Below are 11,555 nucleotides of genomic sequence, written 5' to 3'. Positions count from 1 at the left end.
TTGAGTCAAATATACTACCACATGATTGGACATTGAACATCATGCTATAGGGTGATGATGATAGGAAGACAACTACCCTTATTTTCTCACCCACATGACTTACAATTTAAACCATAAGGTGAGTCTAAGTTTGACCTCCATTTGGGATGAATTAAGCACATGGTCAACCCATATTATGAGAGAAAAACAATTAGCATACAAATATCATCGATAAATGCAGATAGCGTAATTTCCAATGGGACGAGAATAGAGAGAAATTATGTTAGAAGTTAAGGAGGATCAACACAAATATAATATTGTACACCAAAGATGTTGATGAAATGGAAGACATCCTATAAATAAGAAAAGATATAAGAATTGGTGGACAAAGACTTAGTTCGATAGATGGCATAGTCTCGCGGGAGGGTCGTCTCAAAGATTAAAGCCTAAAGGGATTCAAACTGATGCAAAAATTGAATAAAATATTTACTTCTAACTTTAATGAATATCAACTTAGGAAAAATAGTAATCAACCATAATATATGACAAGGAATAAGCATGTTGTTTGTAGCGATAGCAATTGGAATGACTTGTAGAGATCGGCCAATGACACATCAACCACTCACAAGAGATACAAGCAATGTGTATCAAGATCAAGGTTGGAATAGAGGGTGTTGGGTGTTGGAACCCATGCCTAAATAGGTAGGAAAAGGTAAGACGTGGTTTAAGTTGATATTATGTTATGAAATTAAAACATACTTAAATGTGTATATATGTTATTACTAAATCTATCATAATATAGAAATTCATTATTAAGCAATCTTGTATTAAATTAAGAATGATACTTAGAGATTTAAGTGAATTAAAGGATACAAGGACATCCTCATATTTTCTTACAAGATGATTTAGTGTCTACAGTGCCTATATAGAGTCATCACTCATCTCTATATATATAATGGCTTAGTCCCAGTGCAAGAGGTTAAGGTAACTCTTATTAGATAAACAATTAGATAAGTACTATACATGGATATACATGACAATTATCTATCTATCCACACACACACACGTGCGCACAGATACATCTAATGACATTAAAAATTTGATACAATGATTGTGAGATCCAATACAGGAGTATGAAAAGTAAAAGATTATGTGTTATTATTATTAGTAGGATGGAGTTAAATTTCTATCAGTCTAATTAACATTCTTACTTGTATCTTTATGCATCCTATAAGAGCATTTTGCATTGATCTTTTCCTATATGTTATTACAAGAAGAGGGAGATTGATATTCAAAAGGAGTCTAGCATCATTAAAAGAAGCCTCGAAAGAGAGGGAACAAATAGAGGATATGGTTCGGTCAACCTTCCATGATCTTGGTCGTATTGATTCAAATGGAGTGGACCATGTTGAGGTGGATTCTCCACTAATCAATAAATTATAGCAATCAAGACCACTATGCATCATGGATATAAATCATGACTATTTGGGCCTACCCCTATGTACATCATGAGGAAGTGATGACTTCCAAATGATTATCACTTGTATCTATAGAAATTGTTGAAAGTTAACGATCTTTCAATAACTTAACCTTCTATTGTGATAGACATTTTATGATGTCTGAGATAGATCATAATAGATTGTAAACTTGCATGGTAGATTAAGTTATTTAAACAAACCATGGGCATCTATTATGATGGGCATCTTATGATGTCTAAGAAAATCATGACAGATGATATCTTGCATGGTGGATTAAGTTCCTCAACAAACCATAGCCTTCTATTATGATTGATATCATATGATGTCTAAAATATTACATACATGGTGGATTAGAATTTTGAAATACACCATGAAGTTTCTAAAACAGACCATGGTTGTTCCTATGGTAAGTATTATGAAAATGTGTGTACACACACCTTATTGAAATTTTTAGGCCAATACTCATGATATCAAATGTGATATCTAAATGTTCAATATCTTCTAATCAAAGATATTATTATATTACAAGTGAGGTAATATATGGTCACGTGCTTATCCTCCCTAGCTAAGAGGAAATTTGATGTTGTAGCTTCAGTTGGATTTCTTTGATCTAGACTCAATCCCCTATGGTTATTATTTAATCATTATTACATTTGATTAATCTTTCAGAACTAGATAAAGGAGAAGCTTCATCAGAACTTATGGCTCTTTTGAATGCAAGATCTTCTTCAAAGATTACATCTCTGCTAAGTTCAACAATTTTTTGTCCAGGTATGAAAATCCTATATGCTTTAGAAGTTTCACTATACCCTACAAAAATACCTTTCCTTCAGAGGATTCTAACTTGGTTCTCTTTTCTTTTGGAACATGGATATATATAGGACATATAAAAATTCTAAGATGACTTATATTGAGTTTTACTTTAGTAAATACTTCAAGATAGGAGTGAGGACTTCTGTTTTGAATATATATAGCAGTACAAGAGGCTTCTGCCCAAAGATAATATTCTAGGTTTTGGTCAAAAATCATAGCCCTAGCAGCTTCTATAATTGTCCTATTCTTTCTTTCTCCTACCCCATTTTTCTCTAGGTTATAAGGAATAGTGTACTCCCTCTTAATCCCTGATTCTTTACAAAACCTTTTAAACAATTCTAAGGTATATTCTCCTCCGTTATTAGTTCTAAGGGCTTTAATTTTATGTCCTAAATTTTTTTTAGTTAATGCTTTGAATTCTTTAAATCTTTGTAGGATATCTTCTAATTCCTTGAATTTCTTCTTCTTCTACTTTTGGTTTCCCTCCTTTCTTTAGTTTTTTGGATTCCTCTTGAAGAAATTCATTCTTGAGTCTATTGAAGTTTGGGAGCTAATCTCTGGCACTTATTCCTTGTGAAAATGTCTCCCATGAATCTAGAAATCCATCTATAGCCATAACCATTAATTTTGTGTCACTAATGATGGTTCCTATGCTTGATAGTTGATCTCTAATGCCGACAACTCTTAAGTAAGAACTTATCAATTCTCCTTTATTTATTTAAATGTGATTTAATTGCCTTTTTAGTGCAAGAACCCTGGTTACATTGTTTACTTTATAGGCATTTTGTGATGCATTCATCATATCAAAGGCTACCTTTAATGATGTTAGACTCCTTTTAATCATTATTAATCAACTATATTATGGTTATGATTTAATCATTATTACATAGTGTGTGTCTAATGTCTAATGACAATTAAGTTACAATAACCAATATTAAATAATGTAGATACACGTCTTTTCACGAGATGTCTCTTCTACTCCTATTTATTGTTAAGAATATTAACCAAGATAAACCTACAGGTCTAACAGTACAAATCGTACTTCCTCTTAATGGTAATATATCTCTAATGTTGGCATTTAATGATATATATATATATATATATATATATATATATATATATATATAGGTGCCAAGTAAGCCCTTTAGAAAGGATATATAAATAGGTTCTAAATGCAGATTATAGGACACACAATTACAACAGTCTACTCCTATAAGCATTTTATATCTTGCAATTTATATCTTAGATTCTAAATCACAATAAAAGGTTCAATATTCAATATTATATCTGCATTATAACAAGCACTAATTTCATCAATATTCATACTACTTAGAAGATCATTCTCAACATATAAGACAGGATTAAAAGTCTAATTAAGAGATAAGGATTTAGCATATACTTTACATGGTATTAGAGCTCTGGTAATCAAACCTAGGCTTTGCTAAATTTCAATAATCAGACTTTGTACACATCAAGCAAAAATCTTCTATCTTCCATGGCTTACACAATCAGACTCAAGGATAGGTTTGATAGGAAAGAGCACTTTGAAGCCTGGAAGTTCAAAATCACAATGATTCTTGAAGAGAACAATGTAAAACAATTCATTGATGGAGCATCTAAATAACCCTTAGTTGAACCTCGCAAATCTCTCTGGAGAAGAGGAAATAGAAAAGCTATTCAAATCATCTCAGATGGAGTTAAAAATGATATTGTACCTATGCTTACAAAACATCAAATTGCCTTTGATATGATGAATGCATTACAAAATGCCTATGAAGTAAACAATGTAACTAGGGTTCTTGCACTAAAAAAACAATTGAATCACATTCAAATAAAGAAAGGAGAATTGATAAGTTCCTACTTCTTAAGAGTTTTCGGCATTAGAGATCAACTATCAAGCATATGAACCATCATTAGTGACACAAAATTAATGCTTATGGCTATAGATGGATTGCTAGATTTATGGGAGACATTTGTACAAGGAATAAGTGCCAGAGATTAGCTCCCAAACTTCAATAGACTCGAGAATGATTGTCTTCAAGAGGAATCCAAAAAACTAAAGAAAGGAGGGAAACCAAAAGTAGAAGATGAAGAACTTCACATTCTTAATACAAACTCCTATAAAGGAAAGAAGAAGCATTTCAAGAAGAAAAAGGGAAATCAAAAGAATGAAAGCCCAAGAAATATCTATCTAAAATAAAGTGTTTCAAATGTAAAAATTTTATTTTTCACTATAGATCTAATTGTCCTAAAAACTCCAAACAACAGGCAAATTGTAAATGTCAATTAGAGAAGAAGATACTTATGATCTTGAGAACCATGTTTTGTATTCCTCTCTATCAAATGAAATTTCAAATAAAGCATGGGTAATTGATAGTGGATCTTCTAGACATATAATAGGATACAAAGAAACTCTAGATTCTTTATCAGAGAAGGTTAACGGTGAAGTTACCATTGGTGATAACTCAGCACGATCTGTTTAAGGAATTGAAAATTGTACTTTGAAACTAAAATTAGGAAATACTCTTCTTAAAAGTGTACTCTAAGTACCAAGGATTAAAAGAAACCTAATCTCAATTACAACACTTGAAGATGATGGACACAAGGTTGCATTCATGGATGGCAAAGTATTAACTTGAGCTAAGAACTCTTCCATCAAGAAAGAAAAGTTAATTGGTCAAAGAAAAGGATATTTTTATGAATTGAATATAGAATCTAGTCGATCCATTCAAGCCCTAGTCCACAAAGCTGAAGATTCAAATGAAATATGGCACAAAATATTAGGGAATCTAAATTTTAAAAATTTATCCACTATTGAAAATATGGTTACTAGATTACCCAAATTAAATAAATACCACCCTAGTATTGTATTTTCAAAGGGTGTGCTCTGGGTAAAAGCACCAGAAGTCCCTTTCATGATAGTACTAGGAAAACAAATTATGTACTAAAATTAATTCATTAATATTTATGTGGACCTATATCTCCTCGTTCTCTTGGAGGATTTTGGTATTATATCTTGTTCATAGATGACTTCTTCAGAAAAATGTGGATTTACTTTTTTAAATGCAAGGAATCAGAAGAAATCCTACAAAGATTTAAAGAATTCAAAGCATTAACTAAAAATTTTTCAAGACATAAAATTAAAACCCTTAGAACTGATAATGGAGGAGAATATACCTTAAACTTGTTTAAAAGGTTTTGTAAAGAATCAGGGATTAAGAGGGAGTACACTGTTCCTTATAACCTAGAGAAAAATGGGGTAGGAGAAAGAAAGAATAGGACAATTATATAAGCTGCTAGGGCTATGATTTTTGACCAAAACCTATAATATTATCTTTGGGCAGAAGCCTCTTGTACTGCCGTATATATTTAAAATAGAAGTCCTCACTCCTATCTTAAAGATAAAACACCTGAAGAAGTATTTACTAAAGTAAAACCCAATATAAGTCATCTTAGAATTTTTGGATGTCTTGTATATATCCATGTTCCAAAAGAAAAGAGAACCAAGTTAGAACCCTTTGAAGGAAAGGTATTTTAGTAGGGTATAGTGAAACTTCTAAAGCATATAGGATTTTCATACCTGGACAAAAAAATGTTGAACTTAGCAGAGATGTAATCTTTGAAGAAGATCTTACATTCAAAAGAGCCATAAGTTCTGACGAAGCTTCTTCTTTATCTAGTTCTGAAAGAAATAGTGAATTTGGGTCATAGAGGGAGAACTTAGAAGAAATGGAAGATGGAATTCAAAATATGAACCTTGAAGAAAATTCAAAGAAAAGACCACTTTGGGCCATTAAAACAGTTGAAGCAACTTAAGACTTTGTTGCACCTTCCAAAATAGTCAGAGAAAGCAAAAGACCTAAAAGATTCTCTAGTTATACAGCTAACATAAGTGATTTATCCAAAACAGAGCCAACCAATCCCTCTGATGCTATTAAATATACAACTTGGAAAGAAGCTATGATAAAAGAATACCAATCTATCATGAAAAATGATGTTTGGGAAATTGTTCCAGGACCTAAAGGAAAATATCTTGTTTCTCCCAAGTGGATATTTAAAATAAAGCATGTTGTTGACTATAGTATTGAGAAGTATAAAGCCAAATTTGTAACAAGAGGATTTTCTCAGAAAGAAGGGATTGATTATGAAGATACCTTTGCTCCTATGGCCAGATACACCTCCGTAAGAGCAGTCTTAGCAATTTTCGCATCAAAGGAATGGAAGGTACATCAAATGGATCTGAAAACAACATTCCTAAATGGAAAGATTTCAAAAGAAGTACATCTAGAGAAACTTGAAGGATTTGAAACTCATGATCATAACGCTTTTGTTTACAGACTCAAGAAAGCTCTTTATGGACTTAAACAAGCTCCCTGGGCTTGGTACGAAAGAGTTGATAATATCTCACTATCTTAGGATTCTCCAAGAATGAAGCTGATCCAAATTTATATTATAAAAGAGATAAAGATGATATGGTAATTCTAATACTGTATTTTGATGATCTACTAATAGTAGGTGATAATCATCTCATAGATTAGTGCAAGAAAGATCTAACTATAAAATTTGAGATGAAAGATCAGTGCATACATTAGCTGATGATGAAGTCTATTCTCACTAAATTTTTGTTCCATTATATGTTCAAGACACCAAAGAAAAGAGTTGGTAGAATTCAACTAGAATACTAGTGAGCAATTGCAAAAAAGAAAATAGTGTGCGCATAAGTCCCTATAGAACCACTTATCTTAAAAAAATATCGGTCAGCAAGCTTGCAGATAAATATTCCCCAACATCACCAATTGTAAAAGTATAATTGCCATGGTACAAAAATATTCTGTGATATTACTTGGTTACAATTTGAAATTTCATGACACTATGCCACACTTTTAGAAAATAAAAATTTGAATGTAAACCTCGTTGCCTTTTTCCTTATTATAGTGATCCTCCAATGTTGATAAGACCCATCCTCCCATCTATACTAGCTCTTGTTCAAGCCTAGAACTGTAACCATTCAAATTCTAGCCAAATCAGATCATCTCTTGATGTCCTTCCATACAATCGCCAGTTTTGATTGCTTGAAGTCTATTCACTACATGCACAATGGATAAGAAATTGGTACATTTAAAACCAGATCCATCCTAAAAGGCATTGTGATGGCTAGCAAGTTGGCTATATCAAAAGATAAGATAGTTACAAATAAAACAATTGTCACATACTTTAAAGTTCTATAGCAGCATTTGCTAGATTGTTGGCTTCACCATTAAGCTCCTATAATTTGCATATGAAAAGAAACATATTATCATACACTAGAACAAATGGTGTCTATAATTACACATGAATTTTAAAAAGGGAAACTAAAAATTCGGTGAGTGACACAAAAAACATTCATTCCTATAAATTTATCTAAGTTCCTATATCTATATCATTCTTCCAATTTTGAAGTCTCAAAATAGAACTTGACTCAACTACTCTGCTTATCAATTCAACTTTTTGAGCATCAAAAAATTACCCAATAAATAAACTTGAGCACATTCATAAGTGTTTAATATATTTCAACTCTCAGTAAGCTCATTGCATTAAGCTTATGCAAGAAGACATTCAAAATATTAATAACTTGGTGAACGATATTATTAAAAAAAATCATGTTGATCGTACTCATCGATATAAGTTTCCCTAAAGCCATAGAAATATTTTTTATTATGTCAAACAAATATAATTGCAAAGAGTGTGCACTTTACCTTGTCTACATGATTCATGCAGAATTCCTTAAATTTACTTTTCAATTGCTTCGTCTCACTATGTAACCCAACGATGTTCTTACTTTTGACTGTGCACAAACCCTAGACCTGCAATTACATCACATCTTAGTGGAAAAGTAGTCCCAAGTATGAAACTATCTTAAATGAATGTAGAAGAACAATTCCTGTTGAAATTAATAGTAATTATATTTTAAACTATGACCATGCATTAGTCTTAGACTATTACAAAAAAAAAACTTCAACTAAAACAAACTCCAAAAAGATTCAAAATAGATGGATTTTATGCAGGAGCTCAGAAATATATACTCACAAAGGCTCCTTGGAAGAAAGTACAATGTGAAAAGAACCAACAAGACAAAATGTAAATTTGAGCCACCAAAAATAAACTACAGAAAAATAATAAATATAAATCAAGATAGAAATTTGACAATTCATTCTGATTAAAAAAAAATGATCTAATTGTCAAGTCCACTTCAATCAAGATAAAAGATAGACCTAGCTAATAAAAAATAACCATAAAGCAGAATCAAACTCAACACATACACTATTAATATGCATATAGGAGATGGGAAGCTATTGGTGAATGGATTCTAATTTATCCATGCTGCATAGGGATGTGTCTCAACCCCTCTAACCCCCAACCCCATCCCCTAGCATGTTTGCAAGACCTCAATGGGATGTTAGTGAATGTTGTCATGCCATCCCCCCAATCTACCATTCACAAAAATCATCCCAAAAGATATTCCCAATATTGGGGACAATAAAGAATGCAAAGGGGACAGTTGGCTATCCTGAAAAGGCAATGAATGTCTCAGATGTCCCTTGACAGTCTCAGGCATCCCCACTGACTAGCATGTTTGCAGGATGACAAGATTTTAGCAAAAAAATTCTTGTCATCCCCCCAATCTGCCATTCAAAAGAATCATCCCAAAAGATATTACCAATATTGGGGACATTGAAGAATGCAAAGGGGATAGTTGGCTATCATGAAAAGCCAACGAATGTCTCAGATGTCCCATGACAGTCTTAGGGACAGCTAGGTGTCCCCTCTGAAAATGAAAGCTTCACGTTAGTTTCATCCAAAAAGAAATGATTTTTAATTTTTTTTTCAATTATAGTGGACAGGGATCCCGTCAACTATCCCATGCCCCTTATACACCCAAACATCTTGTTTTCCATGCAAAAGAAGAAAAAACTAAAGTAAGAACTCGAAACTTTGAGCTTCAAGGAACTGCAATTGAAAACTTGAAGCTTGGCATCTTGAAAACACTGAGGAAATTTCAAATAGCATATTGATATAACAGTGTCAAGGTACGTTATCTTGTGTTTTAGTTTTTGTAGCTTGTTAGACAGGGTTTGAAAATTCTAACTACTATTAAGTTTACTTTTTTTTTTTAATATAATGGTTTTAGTTTTTGCAGCTTATTAGACGGTTTGAAAATTCTAACTACTATTAATTTTACTTTTTTTTTTCAGATAATGGTTTCCTTTTGCTATACCAAAAATTCAACAGTTTCCAAAGTTCCAATGATGACAATGTGAATGAGGACAATGAAGAAATCGAAACATATATTTCTTCTAATTCTAAAAATACAAGCATAGGTTCTATTGCAACTCCATGAGAATGTTTTGAATGTCATTCACCCTCTCTTCAAAAATTTGCAAAAGGTTCATTCAACACAAAATACCATTTCTTCAATTTGGCAGCAATTTTTCCATTAATAAGGGCAAAAATACAAGTGCAGCAGGCACTGGTTATCATATTTGTAAAATTGATTACCATTTAAGTCATACTAGGATCATAAAACATCTATTGGGTGAGTGTGGACATGTCATGTCCCCATTTTAGCTATGTCTAGCAGTGACATGAGAGTTAGCCTATTATGGAGTCTCATAGGCTGGTAGTGGTGATCAAGGACTCAGTCAAGGTTTTAAGTGTTCGAATTTGGTATTACAGGCAGTAGTAGATTAGTTGAGAGCAGTTCCTTAATTTTAGGAGGTAGTTCCTTGATTGTAGGAGGAGATTCCTACCTTTTAGGAGGTGGTGACATTTCCAGAGTTGAGGTTCTATGAGATCACCCTCTGGTCTCGATTTCAAGAGATTTGGGTGTGTTCCCTATATTTTAGGAGTATCCCTAGATTTGAGGGTGTGACTGCCAATTGGCCTAGGTTGTCCAACATTAATCACAGGTAGGTGAAAAACTCAGCTTCATGTTTTAAAGGTGTTTGGGTTGTTCCTTGGCTACTTGAGAAATATTTTAATATATTTAAATATTCTCCTTAGTTAGCATTTTAATAATTTAAATAAGGCTAAGTTTTTAGCCATTTTGGAGTAATAAGGAGTTTTTTGGCTCCATTTGCATCTATTTGCCTATGTGTGATAGCTCGTTGAAAGAGCTCAATCTCTAGTATTTGATTATCACTTGCTAAGACTTATTTGATGCTTGGAGCTATTTTTCATTAATAAAGTAATGATTTCCTTCTATTTGGACACCTTTATTAGGAAAATAATGTTATATTATAAGGTTCAAATGCAATCCACTTTAGGGTTTTTTTAGGGTTTGAATTTCCTTGGAGAGGGGATATAAGGAGAAGGCAACCTAAAGAGGAGTATATTTTATCATTTTATCATCCTATTTCTAACACCATTGCTCTGGACAAGCATTCCTCACCTGGGACACAAACCCTAGTGTTGAGATCTGGTTTGTTGGGACATAGCCCTCAGCAAGAGCAGATTCAAAGGTTCCTATGCATATAGTTTGATCAAGGCAGTGGATCAGTTTCTAGTATTGCAGTTACACTTTGCAAGCAGTGGATTTTTAGGGAAGGTGGCCACTTTGGTTCAGCCCGACATTTATAACAGCAGCTCACGTAGATCCCATTTTCAGCTAGCATCCATCTTGTTTGAAGCATATTTGTATTGGTACTATTCTGGAACAAATCAGACTTTCCTGGTATGGTTTTAGAATCATTTCCAGATTAGTATGTATTGCTGCATATTATTTCTATCGCTTCTATTTATTAGTTATTGTTATTTATTCATTGTAATAAATATATTCTAAAAAATACAAAAAGAAATAACATTCTTTTGCAACTTCTATCTAGCTCTATAAGATCAAAGAAAAATCTATAGGAAAATATAATTTATATAATTAAATATTACAGTAGCAATAGAGCAAATATCCATTTGGGATATTTTAGTGGTATTAGAGCCTGATCTTGCCAGCCTGTGGATTTGATTACAAATCTATGCATCCAAGAGCTGAGATACACAGATTTTATATGCTCAGGAGAGCTCAACTTAAGCAAGGTTTTGGAATTGAATAGGAAGTTCCTACCAACCTGTTGGGTTAGTTACAGGTGAATACCATAGCTAGAATGAGAAATGGGTGCTCTAAGGTTTCATCTACGTCAATAGGTACAAATAAGAGGCCTCCTGCTAAGGCTTTCAATGATGCAATAATGAGCAGCTACCATCAGTATCGTTCTCTTCCTAAGGAGATACAAGACATGCTTGCATTCACATAAT

At 32.7% G+C, this 11,555-nt stretch overlaps 1 long non-coding RNA gene across 1 annotated transcript; it reads right to left on the bottom strand.

Annotated features, from left to right (window-relative positions):
• Positions 1–6,878: 6,878 nt before the first annotated feature.
• LOC149570991 (uncharacterized) lies at positions 6,879–7,537 on the bottom strand. Its single transcript, XR_016358385.1, has 2 exons — positions 7,484–7,537; positions 6,879–7,356 (listed from the first exon to the last, which is right to left on the bottom strand). It is a non-coding gene; the product is annotated as an uncharacterized LOC149570991 (long non-coding RNA).
• Between the last annotated feature and the right edge of the window lie 4,018 nt (positions 7,538–11,555).

The sequence above is a fragment of the Cupressus sempervirens genome, chromosome 2, assembly GCF_028749045.1.
Source record: "Cupressus sempervirens isolate cs-2001-9-10 chromosome 2, ASM2874904v1, whole genome shotgun sequence".
Classification (NCBI taxonomy): Eukaryota; Viridiplantae; Streptophyta; class Pinopsida; order Cupressales; family Cupressaceae; genus Cupressus; species Cupressus sempervirens.
Note: the sequence above shows the minus strand (reverse complement) of the source record. Positions and strands in the feature narration are given on the sequence as shown.